Source organism: Monodon monoceros, unplaced genomic scaffold (assembly GCF_005190385.1).
Source record: "Monodon monoceros isolate NGI ecotype Baffin Bay Population unplaced genomic scaffold, NGI_Narwhal_1 Super_Scaffold_4, whole genome shotgun sequence".
Classification (NCBI taxonomy): Eukaryota; Metazoa; Chordata; class Mammalia; order Artiodactyla; family Monodontidae; genus Monodon; species Monodon monoceros.
Window position 1 is genome coordinate 29483232 of NW_021703781.1, and position 20442 is coordinate 29503673.

The 20442-nt window shown below is 40.6% G+C and overlaps 1 protein-coding gene across 5 annotated transcripts in view; it reads left to right on the forward strand.

Annotated features, from left to right (window-relative positions):
- SH2D4B (SH2 domain containing 4B) overlaps positions 1-20442 on the forward strand; it is an 89594-nt gene that overhangs the window by 9759 nt on the left and 59393 nt on the right. The window lies entirely within an intron of this gene.

Genomic DNA, 20442 nt, shown 5'->3' on the forward strand with positions numbered 1-20442 from the left:
GGTTCTGGCCGAGGCAGCTCTGCCAGCATCCACGGCTCCCCGTCTCCAGTGCCAGCATTTGCAGAAGCTGCAAAGCCCCAGACTCACCAGGCAGGCAGTGGGAAGAGCCAGGCAGAAGCTGCCATGAGAGCACGTAGGGCTCTTGGTGCCCAGCAGGTGTGGGTGTCCCCAGGGGTGAGAGTGCAGTTTTCTTGGCTCTGGAGGGAGATCAGCCTTATGTGGAGCCCTTAACTGTCAGCTCTGAGCATCCTGTATCTAGAAGGAGAGAACTGAAGGTGTGGCCTTGTCCAGCTGAAGGCCTTTGGTAGGGGAGCCTGGAGAGGTTCCCAGAGAGTAGGCTCAGGTTCTGGAAGCTAAGGGGGAAGGGCCAGGGCTGCAGGAAGAATGAAGCCTCAGAGCAGCTGCATTCTTTGGAATGAAGGAGAACTCACCCAGATGGAACGCCTTGCCTCCTGTGTGTCTGACCTGTCCTGGGCCCTTTAAGTGCCTGTTTATCCCACCCCCTTAGGGACCTGAGGTTGGGTCCTTTGTATTTCATGAAATCTAAGATGCCATAGCTTGAAAGACACACTATTTTTATATATTACTAAGAAAGCTGTAAATTAAACCATGATACACCATTGTTTGTAAGATACATCCTGGTTTCAGAAATGTTAAGGTGTGTGTCTTCAAATTAATGAAATATGTTATTATCTCGGTTTGAGTCGAGGTGGAGTTAGAATCGGGTCCAGGCCTGCTGGGGCTCCAGTTCCCCCCACTGCAGTGCACACATCTTCCTCCTCCTCACAGCTGCTCCCATGGTGAAATGACATATTCCAGGTGATTAAAGACCAGTGCAGAAAAAGCAAAAACAAAATCATAGAAGTAATCAAAGAAAATATGAGAGAATAGTGGGGAGAGCGAAGGTGTTCTTAAAATAAGATACAGCAATAAAAATTAAAGGAAAAATAAAGATAAATATGACTAGATTTTAAAAATCTTCTTGATAAAAGACACCAAACGGAGTTTAAAAATAGAACAAAGCAGGAGGTAAATGAGAGAAAAATATCTGCAACATTTATAACAGGCAAAGGACTTGTATCCAGAGAAGAAAGAAACTTCCTAAGTCAGTTAGCAGAAGACAAACAGTAGAAAAGTGGGGAATAGACATGAACAAGCCATTCACAGGAGTGCAACTTCGAGTCACAATGACCATGTGGAAAGGTGTTCATCCTCACTAGCGAACTATCAGTACATCACTGCAAATTAAAACAATAATACTAGCAAAAGTTAAAGACGTTTGCTAGTAGGAATGTTGATGGGGGTCCAGAGAAAGAGATGCTCTCTCTCCTGCATGGCTGTGGAGGGACAGATTTTCTGCAGGTTCCCGAGGAGCTTGGGCCCACGGGGATGGGGTTCTCCTGTCCCTGCAACTTTCTCCCGGCTGCTGCCAAAAGCCCATGGGCTGTGTATTATTATTTTTTTTTTTAATTTTTATCGGAGTATGGATGGTTTACAATGTTGTGTTAGTTTCAGGTGTGCAGCAAAGTGAATCAGTTATACTTATATCCACTCTTTTTTAGATTCTTTTCCCATATAGGTCATCACAGAGTATTGAGTAGAGTTCCCTGTGCTATACAGTAGGTCCTTATTAGTTATCTATTTTATATATAGTAGTGTGTATATGTCAATCCCAATCTCCCAATTTATTCCTCTCCCCCTTTCCCCCCTGGTAACCATAAGTTTGTTTTCTACAGCCCATGGGCTCTTTAAACAGATGGAGTTTTGCTCAGCTCTGGCTGGAGGGAAGCCCTTCTCCTGCCTGTTGCAAGGCCCCAGCTGGGGATACTGGGCTGAGCTGCCCAGGTGTAATTTCCTCCCCTTGCTTCAGGGGTGATCATGTCTGCCACCTCCCTCCTTCCCTAACTGTCCACCTCACTGCTTCCCTTTGCACCTGGAGGTCAGCAGGGGCAGTTTCTGAGAAAGGCCACCAGCTGGTTATCTCCTGACTCCCTGTAACCTGACGCCAGGTCTCAGCCCCACTCAGGGGAGCTGGGCTGAAGCAGCAGGTTGCAGGCAGCTGCCTGCCCCTCTGTTATCTCTCCCAGTGGCTAGTAGCATCGCTGCTTTCAAGGTTTTTCTCACGTAAAAACTAGCAAAGCTTCCTAGGATTCTTGCATTTGGAACCAGATTTTGCATTCAACTTTGGGGTTTAAATTCTTTGGGTACATTTCCACACCTGTTTCCCTCATGTCCTTTCAAAATGACAGGACCTCAGGGAGCATTTATTTTTATCCTATCATCTCACAGATGTGCTTATTATCTGGCCACCACGGTTGGGTTCTCAATACATACCATAACTGATTTCAAACATTTGAAATTGAATGGCTGAGAATGTAGTCAACCTTGTTTCTGTGTGCACTTGATAAAGAAAGTATTCTGCTGTAGTGTGGAGTGTTCTATAGACGTCAGTTAGGTTAAGTTGGTCAATATGTTCTTTAGACCCCTATACCCTAACTGATTTTTTTCCCTATAAATTACCTTATCATATAAATTACCAGGAGAGTTTTTGTTGTCACAAACAGCTTCATTGAGATATAATTCACATACCATACAAGTCACCCATTTAAAGTGTACACAAGTCACCCATTTAATGTGTACAACTAAATGGTTTTTAATATATTCACAGAGATGTGCAGCCATCACCACAGACAATTTTGGAATATTTTCATCACCTCAAGAAAACCCATACACCTTAACTAGTACCTGCCAGACCCCTTTCTCCCTGCTCCAGCCCTTAGCAACCACTAATCTACTTTTTTTTTTTTTTTTTTTTTTTTTCTGCACTGGGTCTTCATTGCTTCGAGTGGGCTTTCTCTAGTTGCGTCAAGCAAGGGCTACTCTTTGTTGCGATGTGCAAGTTTCTCATTATGGTGGCTTCTCTTCTTGTGGAGCACGGGCTGTAGGCGTGTGGGCTTCAGTAGTTGTGGCACGCGGGCTTCAGTAGCTGTGGCACGCAGGCTTAGTTGCTCCGTGGCATATGGGATCTTCCTGGACCAGGGATCGAACCCATGTCCCCTGCATTGGCAGATGGATTCTTAACCACTGCGCCACCAGGGAAGTCCACTGCTAATCTACTTTATGTCTCTGTGGATTTCCCTATTCTGGACTTTCATATGAGTGGAATAATAAAGTATTGGACTTTTGTGACTGGCTTCTTACACTTAGCATAATGTTTTCAAGGCCCATCCACAATGTAGCATGTATCAGTATCATTCTTTTTTTATGGCCAAATAATATTCCATTATATGGATGTACCACATTTTGTTTGTCCATTTATCTCTTAATGGACATTTGGGTTGTTTTCACTTTTGGCTATTATGAATAATGCTTCTATAAACATTCACGTACAAGTTTTTGTGTGGATGTATGTTTTCATTTCTATTGGGTGTGTACCTACGAGTGGAATTGCTGGATCATTTGATAACTTTATGTTTAATAACTTGAAGAATTGGCAGATTGTTTTCCAAAGAAGTCGCACCATTTTACCTTCCCACCAGCAGCGTATGAGAGGTCCAATTTCTCCACATTCTCACCAGTACTTGTTATTACCTATGTTTTTGGTTAAATCCATCCTGGGAGATGTGAAATGTCATTGTGGTTTTGATTTGCATTTCGCTGATGAGTAAAGATTTTGAGCATCTTTTCTTGTGCTTATTGGACATCTGTATATCTTCTTTGGAGAAATGTATATTTAGATCCTTTGCCCATTTTTAGACTGAGTTGTCTTTTTACTATTGAGCTGTAAGAATTTTTATACACTCCAGGCACAAGTTCCTTATCAGATATATGATCTGTAAATATTTACTCCCACTCTTTGGATTGCCCTTTTACTTTCTTGATGGCATCCTTTGAAACACAAAAGTTTTAAATTTCAAATTTTGATGAAGTCCAAATTGTATTGATATATATTTTCTTTGTTGTTTGTGCTTTTGGTATCATATCTAAGAAACCATTGTCTAATTTAAGGTCATGAAGATTTATACCTATATCTATATTTTCAAATTTATTAACACAGAATAGCACATGATATTCTCTTTTAATCATTTCTTGTTTTACATTGTCTTCTTATTCCTAATGCCACATATATTATATATACTGTATACACATTCCATATATATAAAAATATATATATATGTCATATATATGACATACAACATATATATATATATATATATGTTTTAACTTAATTTAAGCATGCTAGGTGGTTTCCTACTTTATTACATTTTTCAAAGAAAAAATGTTTGGTTGTATTTATAATGTATATGCTTTGCATTCACTAATATTAGTTTTTTTCATTAATTATTTTCTCCTGCTTTTATTTTATTGTTCTTTTTTATGTCTTAGATTGAGAACTTAGTTTATTCATGTTACATCTTTTTTTCAAAATTTTATTTCATATTTTAAAAAATATTTATTTATTTATTTATTTTATTTGGCTGTGCCGGGTCTTAGTCGCAGCATGCATGCAGGATCTAGTTCCCCGACCAGGGATCAAACCCGAGCCCCCTGCATTAGGAGTGCGGAGTCTTAACCACTGAACTACCAGGGAAGTCCCACATCTTTTTTTTAAATAAAGCTTACAAAATTTCTCATTATAAAATATTTAAACATATAGGTAAAATGGAAAATAATATAATAAGTACTTATGGACCCATAATGTCTTTATTAAGTGTTAACTTAGTGCCTTCTTTGTTTCTATTTAAGTACGTCATATACAGTTGAGACCCACTTTAATGCCTTTCTAAAATTTCACTCCCCATCTCCTTCCCCATATGCAAGCCTATTATAAATTCAACATGTATCATCCTTATGTCTTTTCCATACTTTAATATATATTTTGTAAGCAATATGCTGCTTAATCATTATATGAATGACATTATACTGTATGCAATCTGAATTTAACTTAATTTATTGGTTCTGCATTTTTTAAGGAGATATGTTTGTGTTGTTCAAACCTATTTATTTTTCTTGCTATAGAGTACTGCATTATAAGAACATACTATAATTTATTTATCTGTTTTCCTTGATTAGTCATTTATGTTGTTCCTGATTTTTAATATTTTGGACAATGTTTCCATGAACCTTCTTGTTCAGGTTTCTCTGGGCACGTGTGTACTTGGAAGTGCTATTCCTTGGTAATAATGAGTAGCATGTTCAACTTTACTAAATATTTGCCAAATATCTTCAAAGTGGTTGTATCAGTGCCTTCAGCCATCAACAATTTATAAGAATTATCATTGCTCTATATCCTTTTCAACAATCAGAATTTGTCATCACACTTTTTTATTCTTTCCAGTCTTGTAGGAGTGAAATGACTGTATTTTTTCATCATAATACACTCACAGTAAAATTAATGATGGTTTCACTCCTTGATGAAACAGCAAATCTTATTCATTTTATTGTATGACAAAATGGAAGGATGCATAAAGCATTTCTGAAGTATGATGGGTGTCTTGAGGAAAGGCACTGTGTGGTTTTTTGAGTTATGTGCTGAACTAGCCTCTTTACTCATAGAATACCATTTTTACTTGAAAGAAGACTGACAAACTATGTCTTTTTTCAGACTTGGGTATTTGCACATGAATAAAGTGAATCTGTCACTTCAAGGAAAACAATGGATAAAATTTATTCCAGTGATAAAATTCCAGGTTTCAAGCAAAAATTAGAATTTTTGGAAAACTTGTATCAGCTACAATGAACTTATTAGATTCCCAATACGTAAAGGCTTTTCTCTGAGGTTCATAGTAATATTAACAAACAATTTTATGATATTATAAAATAAAATACGTATTTTATTTTATAATCTCATAAATTTGGGAGATCTGCTTGATTCAGTGAACCAATATTTTCCAAGGACCAATGAGGAATGTTGCAAAATCACAACATGAGTAAAAGATCCATTCAAAGTGCAAAATAAACCAATGGGTTTTAATTTTTTTTTTTTTTTTTTGTGGTACGTGGGCCTCTCACTGCTGTGGCCTCTCTCGTTGCGGGGCACAGGCTCCGGACGCGCAGGCTCAGCGGCCATGGCTCACGGGCCTAGCCGCTCCGCGGCATGTGGGATCTTCCCGGACCGGGGCACGAACCCGTGTCCCCTGCATCAGCAGGCGGACTCTCAAACACTGCGCCACCAGGGAAGCCCCTGGGTTTTAATTTTATTTTGCTTAAAAATCTTTAAACTTTTTATTTTGAAGTAACTTTTTTTTAGGCCACGCCCTGTGGCATGTGAGATCTTAGTTCCTCGACCAGGGTTTGAACCCACGTCTCCTTCAGTGGAAGTACGGAGTCGTAACCATTGGACAGCCAGGGAAGTCCCAAGTTGCTATTATTTTAAGTAAATATATATTAAAAATTTTCTCAGTTTTAATTTTGAATATGGTAAATATTGATAGATATAACCCACATAAACAAAAATTCTTTGAGATACTCAATATTTTTAAAGAATATAAAGGGGTCTTGAGAGCAAATTATTTGATAACAAATGCTTTAAAGGATACACTGTATGCAATGAGTTAGCTTTTCTACAATGCATCTAGACTAGTACTATCTATATTCCATTCTTGGGAGAACTGAGAAAAAAAAAAGACCATTCAAATTATGTTTTATAGGGCTTATTTCTCTCACAGGACCCTAGTAGAGAAAGATTGTTCTAGACATTAATAAGTTAATACATGTAAAATATGTTGAACCATGATTAGCAGATAAGCCTTCTGTAGATGTTAGCTGTTACTATTGCTTTTATTAATTGGTGCAATCGTTTGACAGTTATGTGTATTCAAGTATCTTCTCTCAGTTGGTGACTTGATTTTTAATTGTCTTTATGGCATTTTTTGTGTGTAGAAATTTTAAGCTTTAATCTGTATTCAAATATATCAACATTGTCTCTCATAGTTTATTTTTTTATGTCTCATAGAAGAAATTCTTCCCTTCCCAAAGTAATAATGATATGCATTTATATTTTCCTCTAAGAGTTTCCAAGCATCCAAATGTTCCTTTTCACAGACTCATAAAACCACCTTTGTCAAGGTCATTGGTGACTTCCATGTTGTTGAATCCAATGGTCAATTCTCAAGTCTTCATCCCAATGACCCAGCAGTAGCCTTTGACACAGTTGACCTCCCTTTAATTCCTGAAATTCTTTCTCCACTTGGCTTCTGGGATACTGCTGTCTTTTGGTTGTTCTCCTGCCTCGCAGGCTTCTTTGTCCTCACCTCCTTGGGGGTCCTCCTCCTATCTAGGTGTTGGAGCGTGCTGGGCTTCAGTCCTTCGACCTCTCCTGTTGTCTGTCTACACTCACTCTCTACCTGCTCTCGTCCAGTTTTGTGGCTTTAAATATCTATACACTGATGCCTTCAAAAAATTATATTTTAGTTCCAGCCTCTCCTCTGAACTCTGTTTTATTCAACTGCCTATTGGATGTCTAATAGACGTCTCAAACTTAATTTAGCCCAAACAGAAATGTTGATTTATCCAAGCAGTTTCTTTCATGTTACTCTTTTCAGTAATATGACCATCCATTCCATTGCTTAAGCTGAAAAGTTAGAGTTTTCTTGCTCTTTTTCTTTCACAACTCATATCCAAAATTTAAGCAAATATTGCTTTTTCCTTCAGAATATATCCTAAATCTTAACCACTTTATACCTCCTCCACCAGGACCATCTTAGTCCAAGAAATGATTGTCTGTCCCCTGGACTATTACAAATGCTCACTGGCCTACAGATTTTCTTGTCCTCTGTTTCCCACACTGAATGAATGAAAGCTGCTGCTTCTCCAACTGCATTTCCAGTTTCCCTTCTTGCTCCCTCTGCTACAGCCACAGTGGTCTCCTTGCTGTTTCATGAACTTGCCAAGCACATTACCAGCATCTGACCTCAATCCTACTCAGCTCCCAGTCTCACCTGGAGAACCTTGATTCCCCTCTACCCTGTAGGAGTCTCATTCCTGGTGACCACTATTTGCTTCAGGACCCACATGGGAGCATCCACCCTACTCACTGTTTCACACTTCTGTTTGGAATAGAGTCAACAAAGCCATCTATATTGTGTTTGGAGAAGAGAATTTTATCTTCATGGGGACATCAAAAAGAAAAGCCTTTAAGCTTATAATTTTTCTTTTGAGCCTACTGTTATCTGTGCCCATATTTTTTTGCTACAAATTTTCCCCCTAGATAATGTATAATTTTAGTTTTGATTTCCCCTAAGATCCATGGGTTCTCTAGGAGATATTTTCTTTTTCTCCTCAGAGTTTTTTTTTTTTTTACATCTTTATTGGAGTATAATTGCTTTACAATGGTGTGTTAGTTTCTGCTTTATAACACAGTGAATCAGTTATACATATACATATGTTCCCATATCTCTTCCCTCTTACGTCTCCCTCCCTCCCACCCTCCCTATCCCACCCCTCCAGGCGGTCAAAAAGCACCGAGCTGATCTCCCTGTGCTATGCGGCTGCTTCCCACTAGCTATCTACCTTACGTTTGGTAGTGTATATGTGTCCATTCCTCTCTCGCGCTTTGTCACAGCCTACCCTTCCCCCTCCCCATATCCTCAAGTCCATTCTCTAGTAGGTCTGTGTCTTTATTCCTGTCTTACCCCTAGGTTCTTCATGACATTTTTTCCCTTAAATTCAATATATATGTGTTAGCATACGGTATTTGTCTTTCTCTTTCTGACTTACTTCACTCTGTATGACAGACTCTAGGTCTATCCATCTCATTACAAATAGCTCAATTTCGTTTCTTTTTATGGCTGAGTAATGTTTCATTGTGCCACATCTTCTTTATCCATTCATCCGGTGATGGGCACTTAGGTTGTTTCCATCTCCGGGCTATTGTAAATAGAGCTGCAATGAACATTTTGGTACATGACTCTTTTTGAATTATGGTTTTCTCAGGGTATATGCCCAGTAGTGGGATTGCTGGGTCATATGGTAGTTGTATTTGTAGTTTTTTAAGGAACCTCCATACTGTTCTCCACAGTGGCTGTATCAATTTACATTCCCACCAACAGTGCAACAGGGTTCCCTTTTCTCCACACCCTCTCCAGCATTTATTGTTTCTAGATTTTTTGATGATGGCCATTCTGACTGGTGTGAGATGATATCTCATTGTAGTTTTGATTTGCATTTCTCTAATGATTAATGAAGTTGAGCATTCTTTCATGTGTTTGTTGGCAGTCTGTATATCTTCTTTGGAGAAATGTCTATTTAGGTCTTCTGCCCATTTTTGGATTGGGTTGTTTTTTTTTTGTTATTGAGCTGCATGAGCTGCTTATAAATTTTGGAGATTAATCCTTTGTCAGTTGCTTCACTTGCAAATATTTTCTCCCATTCTGAGGGTTGTCTTTTGGTCTTGTTTATGGTTTCCTTTGCTGTGCAGAAACTTTTCAGTTTCATTAGGTCCCATTTGTATATTTTTGTTTTTATTTCCATTTCTCTGGGAGGTGGGTCAGAAAGGATCTTGCTGTGATTTATGTCATAGAGTGTTCTGCCTATGTTTTCCTCTAAGAGTTTGATAGTTTCTGGCCTTACATTTAGGTCTTTAATCCATTTTGAGCTTATTTTTGTGTATGGTGTTAGGGAGTGATCTAATCTCATACTTTTCCATGTGCCTGTCCAGTTTTCCCAGCACCACTTATTGAAGAAGCTGTCCTTTCTCCACTGTACATTCCTGCCTCCTTTATCAAAGATAAGGTGACCATATGTGCGTGGGTTTATCTCTGGGCTTTCTATCCTCTTCCATTGATCTATATTTCTGTTTTTGTGCCAGTACCATGCTGTCTTGATTACTGTAGCTTTGTAGTATAGTCTGAAGTCAGGGAGCCTGATTCCTCCGGCTCCGTTTTTCGTCCTCAAGATTGCTTTGGCTATTCGGTGTCTTCTGTGTTTCCATACAAATTGTGAAATTTTTTGTTCTAGTTCTGTGAAAAATACCAGTGGTAGTTTGATACGGATTGCATTGAATCTGTAGATTGCTTTGGGTAGTACAGTCATTTTCACAATGTTGATTCTTCCGATCCAAGAACATGGTATATCTCTCCATCTATTTGTATCATCTTTAATTTCTTTCATCAGTGTCTTATAATTTTCTGCATACAGGTCTTTTGTCTCCTTAGGTAGGTTTATTCCTAGATATTTTATTCTTTTTGTTGCAATGGTAAATGGGAGTGTTTTCGTGATTTCCCTTTCAGATTTTTCATCATTAGTGTATAGGAATGCCAGAGATTTCTGTGCATTAATTTTGTATCCTGCTATTTTACCAAATTCATTGATTAGCTCTAGTAGTTTTCTGGTAGCATCTTTAGGATTCTCTCTGTATAGTATCATGTCATCTGCAAACAGTGACAGCTTTACTTCTTCTTTTCCGATTTGGATTCCTTTTATTTCCTTTTCTTCTCTGATTGCTGTGGCTAAAACTTCCAAAACTATGTTGAATAAGAGTGGTGAGAGTGGGCAACCTTGTCTTGTTCCTGATCTTAGTGGAAATACTTTCTGCTTTTCACCATTGAGGACGATGTTGGCTGTGGGTTTGTCATATATGGCCTTTATTATGTTGAGGAAAGTTCCCTCTATGCCTACTTTCTGCAGGGTTTTTATAATAATTGGGTGTTGAATTTTGTCAAAAGCTTTCTCTGCATCTATTGAGATGATCATATGGTTTTTCTCCTTCAATTTATTAATGTGGTTTATCACATTGATTGTTTTGCGTATATTGAAGAATCTTTGCATTCTTGGAATAAACCCCACTTGATCATGGTGTATGATCCTTTTAATGTGCTGTTGGATTCTGTTTGCTAGTATTTTGTTGAGGATTTTTGCATCTATGTTCATCAGTGATATTGGCCTGTAGTTTTCTTTCTTTGTGACATCCTTGTCTGGTTTTGGTATCAAGGTGATGGTGGCCTCGTAGAATGAGTTTGGGAGTGTTCCTCCCTCTGCTATATTTTGGAAGAGTTTGAGAAGGATAGGTGTTAGCTCTTCTCTAAATGTTTGATAGAATTCACCTGTGAAGCCATCTGGGCCTGGGCTTTTGTTTGTTGGAAGATTTTAAATCACAGTTTCAATTTCAGTGCTTGTGATTGGCCTGTTCATATTTTCTATTTCTTCCTGATTCAGTCTTGGCAGGTTGTGCATTTCTAAGAATGTGTCCATTTCTTCCAGGTTGTGCATTTTATTGGCATAGAGTTGCTTGTAGTAATCTCTCATGATCTTTTGTATTTCTGCAGTGTCAGTTGTTACTTCTCCTTTTTCATTTCTAATTCTATTGATTTGAGTCTTCTCTCTTTTTTCCTTGATGAGTCTGGCTAATGGTTTATCAATTTTGTTTATCTTCTCAAAGAACCAGCTTTTAGTTTTATTAATCTTTGCTATCATTTCCTTCATTTCTTTTTCATTTATTTCTGATCTGATTTTTATGATTTCTTTCCTTCTGCTAACTTTGGGGTTTTTTTGTTCTTTCTCTAATTGATTTAGGTGCAAGGTTAGGTTGTTTATTCGAGAGGTTTCCTGTTTCTTAAGGTAGGATTGTATTGCTATAAACTTCCCCCTTAGAACTGCTTTTGCTGCATCCCATAGATTTTGGGTCTTCGTGTCTCCATTGTCATTTGTTTCTAGGTATTTTTTAATTTCCTCTTTGATTTCTTCAGTGATCACTTCGTTATTAAGTAGTGTATTGTTTAGCCTCCATGTGTTTGTAGTTTTTACAGATCTTTTCCTGTAATTGATATCTAGTCTCATAGCGTTGTGGTCGGAAAAGATACTTGAAACAATTTCAATTTTCTTAAATTTACCAAGGCTTGACTTGTGACCCAAGATATGATCTATCCTGGAGAATGTTCCATGAGCACTTGAGAAAAATGTGTATTCTGTTGTTTTTGGATGGAATGTCCTATAAATATCAATTAAGTCCATCTTGTTTAATGTATCATTTAAAGCTTGTGTTTCCTTATTTATTTTCATTTTGGATGATTTGTCCATTGGTTTAAGTGGGATGTTAAAGTCCCCTACTATGAATGTATTACTGTCGATTTCCCCTTTTATGGCTGTTAGTATTTGCCTTATGTATTGAGGTGCTCCTATGTTGGGTGCATAAATATTTACAATTGTTATATCTTCCTCTTGGATCGATCCCTTGATCATTATGTAGTGTCCTTCTTTGTCTCTTCTAATAGTCTTTATTTTAAAGTCTATTCTGTCTGATATGAGAATTGCTACTCCAGCTTTCTTTTGGTTTCCATTTGCATGGAATATCTTTTTCCATCCCCTTACTTTCAGTCTGTATGTGTCTCTAGGTCTGAAGTGGGTCTCTTGTAGACAGCATATATATGGGTCTTGTTTTTGTATCCATTCAGCCAATCTGTGTCTTTTGGTGGGAGCATTTAGTCCATTTACATTTAAGGTAATTATCGATATGTATGTTCCTATTCCCATTTTCTTAATTGTTTTGGGTTCGTTATTGTAGGTCTTTTCCTTCTCTTGTGTTTCTTGCCTAGAGAAGTTCCCTTAGCAGTTGTTGTAGAGCTGGTTTGGTGGTGCTGAACTCTCTCAGCTTTTGCTTGTCTGTAAAGGTTTTAATTTCTCCATCAAATCTGAATGAGAACCTTGCTGGGTAGAGTAATCTTGGTTGCAGATTTTTCTCCTTCATCACTTTAAATATGTCCTGCCAGTGCCTTCTGGCTTGCAGAGTTTCTGCTGAAAGATCAGCTGTTAACCTTATGGGGATTCCCTTGTGTGTTATTTGTTGTTTTTCCCTTGCTGCTTTTAATATGTTTTCTTTGTATTTAATTTTTGACAGTTTGATTAATATGTGTCTTGGTGTATTTCTCCTTGGATTTATCCTGTATGGGACTCTCTGTGCTTCCTGGACTTGATTAACTATTTCCTTTCCCATATTAGGGAAGTTTTCAACTATAATCTCTTCAAATATTTTCTCAGTCCCTTTCTTTTTCTCTTCTTCTTCTGGAACCCCTATAATTCGAATGTTGGTATGTTTAATGTTGTCCCAGAGGTCTCTGAGACTGTCCTCAGTTCTTTTCATTCTTTTTTCTTCTCTGCAGTAGTTATTTCCACTATTTTATCTTCCAGGTCACTTATCCGTTCTTCTGCCTCAGTTATTCTGCTATTGATCCCATCTAGAGTATTTTTAATCTCATTTATTGTGCTGTTCATCGTTGTTTGTTTCATCTTTAGTTCTTCTAGGTCCTTGTTAAATGTTTCTTGCATTTTGTCCATTCTATTTCCAAGATTTTGGATCATCTTTACTATCATTATTCTGAATTCTTTTTCAGGTAGACTGCCTATTTCCTCTTCAATTGTTAGGTCTGGTGGGTTTTTATCTTGCTCCTTCATCTGCTGTGTGTTTTTCTGTCTTCTCATTTTGCTTATCTTACTGTGTTTGGAGTCTCCTTTTTGCAGTCTGCAGGTTCGTAGTTCCCATTGTTTTTGGTGTCTGTTCCCAGTGGCTAAGGTTGGTTCAGTGGGTTTTGTAGGCTTCCTGGTGGAGGGGACTAGTGCCTGTGTTCTGGTGGATGAGGCTGGATCTTGTCTTTCTGGTGGGCAGGTCCACGTCTGGTGGTGTGTTTTGGGGTGTCTGTGGACTTATTATGATTTTAGGCAGCCTCTCTGTTAATGGGTGGTGTTGTGTTCCTGTCTTGCTAGTTGCTTGGCATAGGATGTCCAGTACTGTAGCTTGCTGGTCATTGAGTGAAGCTGGGTGCTGGTGTTGAGATGGAGATCTCTGGGAGATTTTCGCCATTTGATATTATGTGGAGCTGGGAGGTCTCTTGTGGACCAGTGTCCTGAAGTTGGCTCTCCCACCTCAGAGACACAGCACTGACTCCTGGCTGCAGCACCAAGAGCCTTTCATCCACACGGCTCAGAATAAAAGGGAGAAAAAGTAGAAAGAAAGAATTAGTAGAAGTAGAAAGAAAGAAGGGAGGGAGGGAGGGAGGGAGGAAGGAAGGAAGGAAGGAGGGAAGGAAGGAAAAAAAGAAAGAAAAGATAAAGTAAAATAAAGTAAGATAAAATATAATAAAGTTATTAAAATAAAAAAATAATTATTAAGGAAAAAAAAAACCGGACAGATAGAACCCTAGGACAAATGGTGGAAGCAAAGCTATACAGACAAAATCTCACAGAGAAGCATACACATACACACTCACAAAAAGAGGAAAAGGGGAAAAAATCATAAATCTTGCTCTCAAAGTCCACCTCCTCAATTTGGGATGATTCGTTGTCTACCATGTATTCCACAGATGCAGTATACATCAGGTTGATTGTGGAGCTTTAATCCGCAGCTTCTGAGGCTGCTGGGAGAGATTTCCCTTTCTCTTCTTTGTTCTCACAGCTCCCAGGGGCTCAGCTTTGGATTTGGCCCCGCCTCTGCATGTAGGTCGCCGGAGGGCGTCGGTTCTTCGCTCAGACAGGACGGGGTTAAAGGAGCCGCTGATTCGGGGGCTCTGGCTCACTCGGGCCGGGGGTGGGGGGGGGGAGGGACACGGAGGGCGGGGCAAGCCTGCGGAGGCAGTGGCCGGCGTGACGTCGCACCAGCCTGAGGCGCGCCGTGCGTTCTCCCGTTCTCCCAAGTTGGCCCTGGATCCCGGGACCCTGACAGTGGCGGGCGGCACAGGCTCCCTGGAAGGGGGTGTGGATAGTAACCTGTGCTCACACACAGGCTTCTTGGTGGCGGCAGCAGCAGCCTTAGCGTCTCATGCCCGTCTCTGGGGTCTGCGGTTTTAGCCGCGGCTCGCGCCTGTCTCTGGAGCTCCTTTAAGCAGCGCTCTTAAACCCCTCTCCTCGCGCACCAGGAAACAAAGAGGGAACAAAAGGTCTCTTGCCTCTGCGGCAGGTCTGGACTTTTCCCCGTACTCCCTCCCGGCCAGCCGTGGCGCACTAACCCCCTGCAGGCTGTGTTCACGCCGCCAACCCCAGTCCTCTCCCGGCGCTCCGACTGAAGCCCGAGCCTCAACTCGCAGCCCCTCCCGCCCCGGCGGGTGAGCAGACAAGCCTCTCGGGCTGGTGAGTGCCGGTCGGCCCTGATCCTCTGTGCTGGAATCTCTCCGCTTTGCCCTCCGCACCCCTGTTGCTGTGCTCTCTTCCGCGGCCCCGAAGCTCCCCCGCTCCGCCACCCGCTGTCTCCGCCCGCGAAGGGGCTTCCTAGTGTGGAAACTTTTTCTCCTTCACAGCTCCCTCCCACTGGTGCAGGACCCGTCCCTATCCTTTTGTCTCTGTTTATTCTTTTTTCTTTTGCCCTACCCGGGTACGTGGGGGGTTTCTTGCCTTTTGGGAGGTCTGAGGTCTTCTGCCAGCGTTCAGTAGGTGTTCTGTAGGAGTTGTTCCACGTGTAGATGTATTTCTGGTGTATCTGTGGGGAGGAAGGTGATCTCCGCGTCTTACTCTTCCGCCATCTTCCCGGAAGCCCTCTAGGAGATATTTTCTTGATGGCTATTTTACTCCATTGATTTCTAAGTTTTGTATTATTATTTGAGGATGCGGTATATAAAATTTTCTCATAATTGCAAGATCAGAAGAAGAAAAGTATATTGTCAATGTTTAAGGAGTAAAGTTCTGTAGTTCTTAAGTAAAATTTGTTGACTATATTATTCAAATCCTCTATATTATTAATTTTAAAAATCTATTTGGTCTACCAGCCTCGTAAATAAATATAGCGAAACTCTCCACCATGAGTATATATGCATTTTGAAATTCTCATTGTGTTGTTAGGAGTTTTTGTTTTATGCAGTTGTCAGCTATGTTGTTTGTTGTATAAAGTTTTATGACTGTTATGTCTTCTTTGTGGGTTGCATCTTTTATAATTACGTAATATTCTTTTTTGTCTTGTCTAACACACTTGTCCTTGAATTTACTTTGTCTGACATTGCCACTTCTGCTTTCTTTTTGCTTGCCTTTGTATGGTCTATTGTTAACTAGCTCTTTATTTTTAAACTTTTTCTTTTTTACATGTGTGTTTTATTTAAATAGTACAGAATTGGATTTTACTTTTTTTTCTCCATCAGGAGAAGGAAGGATTTATTATTATTATTATTGTTTTTCCATGATGGGGAAAACTTGGGAATACTTATCAAACCTAAATTCAAAAATATAACTGGCGGGGCTTCCCTGGTGGCACAGTGGTTGAGAGTCTGCGTGCCGATGAAGGGGACACGGGTTCGTGCCCCGGTCCGGGAAGATCAGAGTGGCTAGGTCCGTGAGCCATGGTCGCTGAGCCTGCGCTTCCGGAGCCTGTGCTCCGCAACGGGAGAGGCCACAACAGTGAGAGGCCCGCGTAAGGCAAAAAAAAAAAAAAAAAAAAAAAAATATATATATATATATATATATATATAAAACTGGCAGCATTTTCTAAGGACAGCTCTCATGTGAAACACCCTTATGCCCAGAATTATAGGGTTAGAATGTTCACCAGTAGAGATTTAATTTAGTGACCATTCTAGTGGAATTTTAATTTAGTAAAAGAAGAGAAAATTGACACTGAAGCTATAATGAAATATGCCTTGTTAGAAGTAGGGTGAAAAAGTGATGACTTAATTAATGACATTAAATAGTGGGGTTTTACTTTTTTCCTTTCTTTTTGTTTTTTGAATTTTTTTTTTTTATACAGCAGGTTCTTATCAGTTATTTATTTTATACTTATTAGTGTATATATGTCAATCCCAATCTCCCAATTCATCCCACCACCGCCAAGGAAGGATTTATTATTATTTGCAGCCAGTAAGGAGAACATCTAGGGTCTTTACTAAAGCAGTGTTTGTCTTTTACTTTTTATTAACACCTGACAGTCTCAGATCTTTAATAGGGAAATTAATTCTGTTCCCATTTTTGTGTTAATGAATATACTTAGGGTTTAGGGATTCTGTGCTATTTTTCATTTGTTATCTGTATCAGTTAGGGATGTGCTTGGCTGTAAGTAACAGAATGCACGATTAATAGTTGCCTAATTAAATCTTTCATATTTATTTATATTACCACATTTCATTTAATAATTACAGAACTTTATTCCTTGGAGTTCCTTATTTTTCTCAAATGATAAGAATTCCAGAGGTGTACTGCAATGGATAGATTAGTTTAGCTGCTCAGCAAGATCATCGAGGCCCCATCTCCTTCAGTCCTTCTGCTTACTCATCCTTAGTATGTGGCTTTCTTCCTTATGGCTGCAAAAGTCCTCCAGCAGCTCCTGGCATCACTTCTTCCTTCGAAGCAGGAGGAAGGAGGTGAGGTAAACGAGTAAAGAGTGAAGGGGCTTCCCCTAAGAAGTGTTCACCTTTTTTTTTTTTTTTAATGTTTCTTTTATTGTGGTAAAAGTCACATAATATAAAACATACTATTTTAACCATATTTAACTGTACAGTTCGGTGGCACTAAGTACATTCACATTGTTATGCAACTCTCACCATCATCCATCTCCTGAATTTTTCACCTTCCTAAACTGAAACTCTGTCCCCTTTAAACACTAACTCCCCACTCCTCCTACCTCCCCCTTCCCCGGCCCCTGGCATCTACCAATGTACTTTCTGACTCTACGAATTTGACTATTCTAGGTACCTTGTATGAGTGGAATCAAACAGTATTTGTCTGCAACCTTAAGAAGTCTTCACCTTTTGTTTCGAGAATGAGTCCCTGTCATTGGGACTTCTGCCTGCATCTCCTTTGTCAAGAACGGGGATGTCTGGTCACTCCTAGATCGATTACTTGCCAAGGAGAATAAATTTACATGATGGGTTTAGACTAATTTTATTTGTCCTTTGAGGCTGGGGTAGAAACCTGCCTCTCCTGAAACCAAGGGATCTCTGTTACTCCCCAAAACAAACTGGGGTTTTTAGTAAGGCAGGAAGGTGGCTGGAGTGGGTGATGAGGAAGTAACTGACGGTGCCTGCTATAATAACTACACATTTTCTGTTGTTTTCTCTTTTTCCTTTAAGTATTTTTGCAGGATTGGTAAGCCTCTATTTACTTTTGCCCACTATTAATTTGGAAGTTCTACAGTTCTAGTAGTGGTTGCTTCCCTGTTTCTATCAGTCATAATTAAACTTATATTCCTCTATTACTATATTGCTTTAACATACTAAAAATATACCAATGCCGGGGGAATTAATGCTGCCTCCTGCAATAGGTAAACGCTGGAATTCCAGTGGGTTAACATGATGAAGGTTTATTTCTGATTAGGTCACAGTTTGATGTGGATTAGGTAGCTGTCTGCCTGGCTTGCTTTCGAACACTGACTCATGGATCAGGCTGCTTTTTGCTCCACCGTCTTCGAGTCGTTTATTTCCCACTGAAGGGATGGGAGAGAGAATGTGGAAAAGGCACTCAGATTGCAACCAGCCTCAGCCTGAAAGTGGCACAAATCACTTCCCCTGATGCTCCACAGACTAGAATTCAGTCACATGGCCCCATGGAATTGAAGGGAACCTGAGAAAAGTGGTCATCTGGTGGACTCAGGGAGTGGAGCTGGGGTGCTGGACATAGCGTGGTCACTGTCACAAACTGTCATTCTTGTTACTCACTTGTTTTGTTCTTCTCTGCGTAAATACACTCACCACCTCCTTAAGGGGATGCCCGCAAGTCTCACCCGGTCACTGCGTCAACCCGAAGTTCACAGTCTACACGTGTTCTGCGTTAGGCACTCTAAGGTCCTGATATGGCTAAAAAGACATGTCATCCTAACACGGCCCACCTTTAAGACATGATGTACAGTGGGGGAGCAGGGTCAGAATATCCACTATGGAAAAGGGGGGAGTGTGAGCCCCACTCAATCACTGGTCTATAGCATCCTGAAATCCTCCAGGTCAGGCTCTGCGAGGTCCCCCTGCCCTGGCAGTGAGGGGATGGCCTTGAATGGATGCTGTCTGTGCCCTGGAGGCTCCTCTTGTTCATTATTCCCCTTGGCCACATCCAGAGTGAGCGTTGAGGGTCGCATCCTCCTTGGACCAGTATAGCCTTTGAAACCTGCCCCCTGGTCATCGAGGCTGGGTGCCCAATGGTTGTTTAAGTCTTGAACAATCAGAGGCTTTTTTAGTCCAGACTCAGAGACTTGGGAGGCTTCTGATCTGTTTGCTTCCATGTGCCGGGAGCAACATCGAAGATTCTTCTCTGGACATATTTCACACATTGCCTGTTTTTCTTTGCCTCTTCGCCCTGATGCCTCTACCTTTCGACTGAAGGTCATCTACGTTAGGCTCTTTGAAAAATAAGTGTGAGAGATTGCAGTCTGAGTGTGCTTGTGAGGGGCAGAGACAGGGTTGGGAGAAAATCACACAAGGCTGTTGTTCAGGAAATGCCTGTGAGAGAAAAAGGAGCAGGCTGGGAGAGCCGTGGCACGGCAGTGCAGGCGTGACCTTGAGTGAAGGAGAGGGGGACGGCAGGTTGGCTGGAGGTGTTCCAGGCAGCCACGCAGTCCAGGGAAGGTTTGTCAAGGCCTCCGGGGAGTTGCCCATCAGTGGAGTCCCATGTCTCCCAGGAACCAGCCTGCCACGCTCAGTCAAAGGCTGGGAGCCTCCTCTGGAAGCATGGCCTTGGGCAAACACAAGGGCATAGGAGCTGGAGTGCACAGTCACTTATGCTGCCTGTTGTGGGATGTCCATGGAGCACATTCTCATGACCATCACAGAGATCTGTGTCCTAGGGCCCTTTATTCACCTTAAAAGTTTTACTGGGCCACTCAGGCAAAACCTTTAAAAATCCCATCTCTTGCAGTTTGGGCCCTAGAAAGAGATGGCTTTTCCAAACCTACAAAGTCCCGGATTTCTATATTCTCTTTATTCCCTTTCATTTCTACTTGCAAAGTGCTCAATTCTTCCTTCAACTTAACATCTTGCCAAACACAGCTCCTAGCAACCAACCCACTACCAAAGTTCTATTTTCCAGTATCTTCCCTTAGGGGGGACAGGTTCAGAAGGCAGGAGGGTCTGCCTTTTAAGTGATAGTGTCTGAGAACTTTACCAGGTGCTTTGCTCCTGCATCACGTGGATCTCCAGCCATTCAGCCTGCTAAACATCACTGGTAAGGCAGTGACGCTTAGTTGATATTCCTGTTTCAGCCAGTACCCCACTTTAGATTTCCATTTTAGTCATGGTTATCAATGGAATCTGTTAGAACAGGCAAACTGAAAATCTCAGTGACTAATCCAACACAGGTTTATTTCTTGCTCAGGTTACAGGCTGATGTGGGTCAGGGAGACTCAGGGGCCAGCTGCTTCATCTTGCAATGACACCGTCTCCAATTCCTTATTTCCAGCCAATGGACAGGAGAGATAGAGATAGAGATAGAGATAGAAACAGAGATAGAGATAGAGATAGAGATAGATAGATAGAGAGAGAGAGGGAGGGAGGGAGGGGGAGAGGGGGAGAGAGAGAGAGAGAGAGAGAGAGAGAGAGAGAGAGAGAGAGAGAG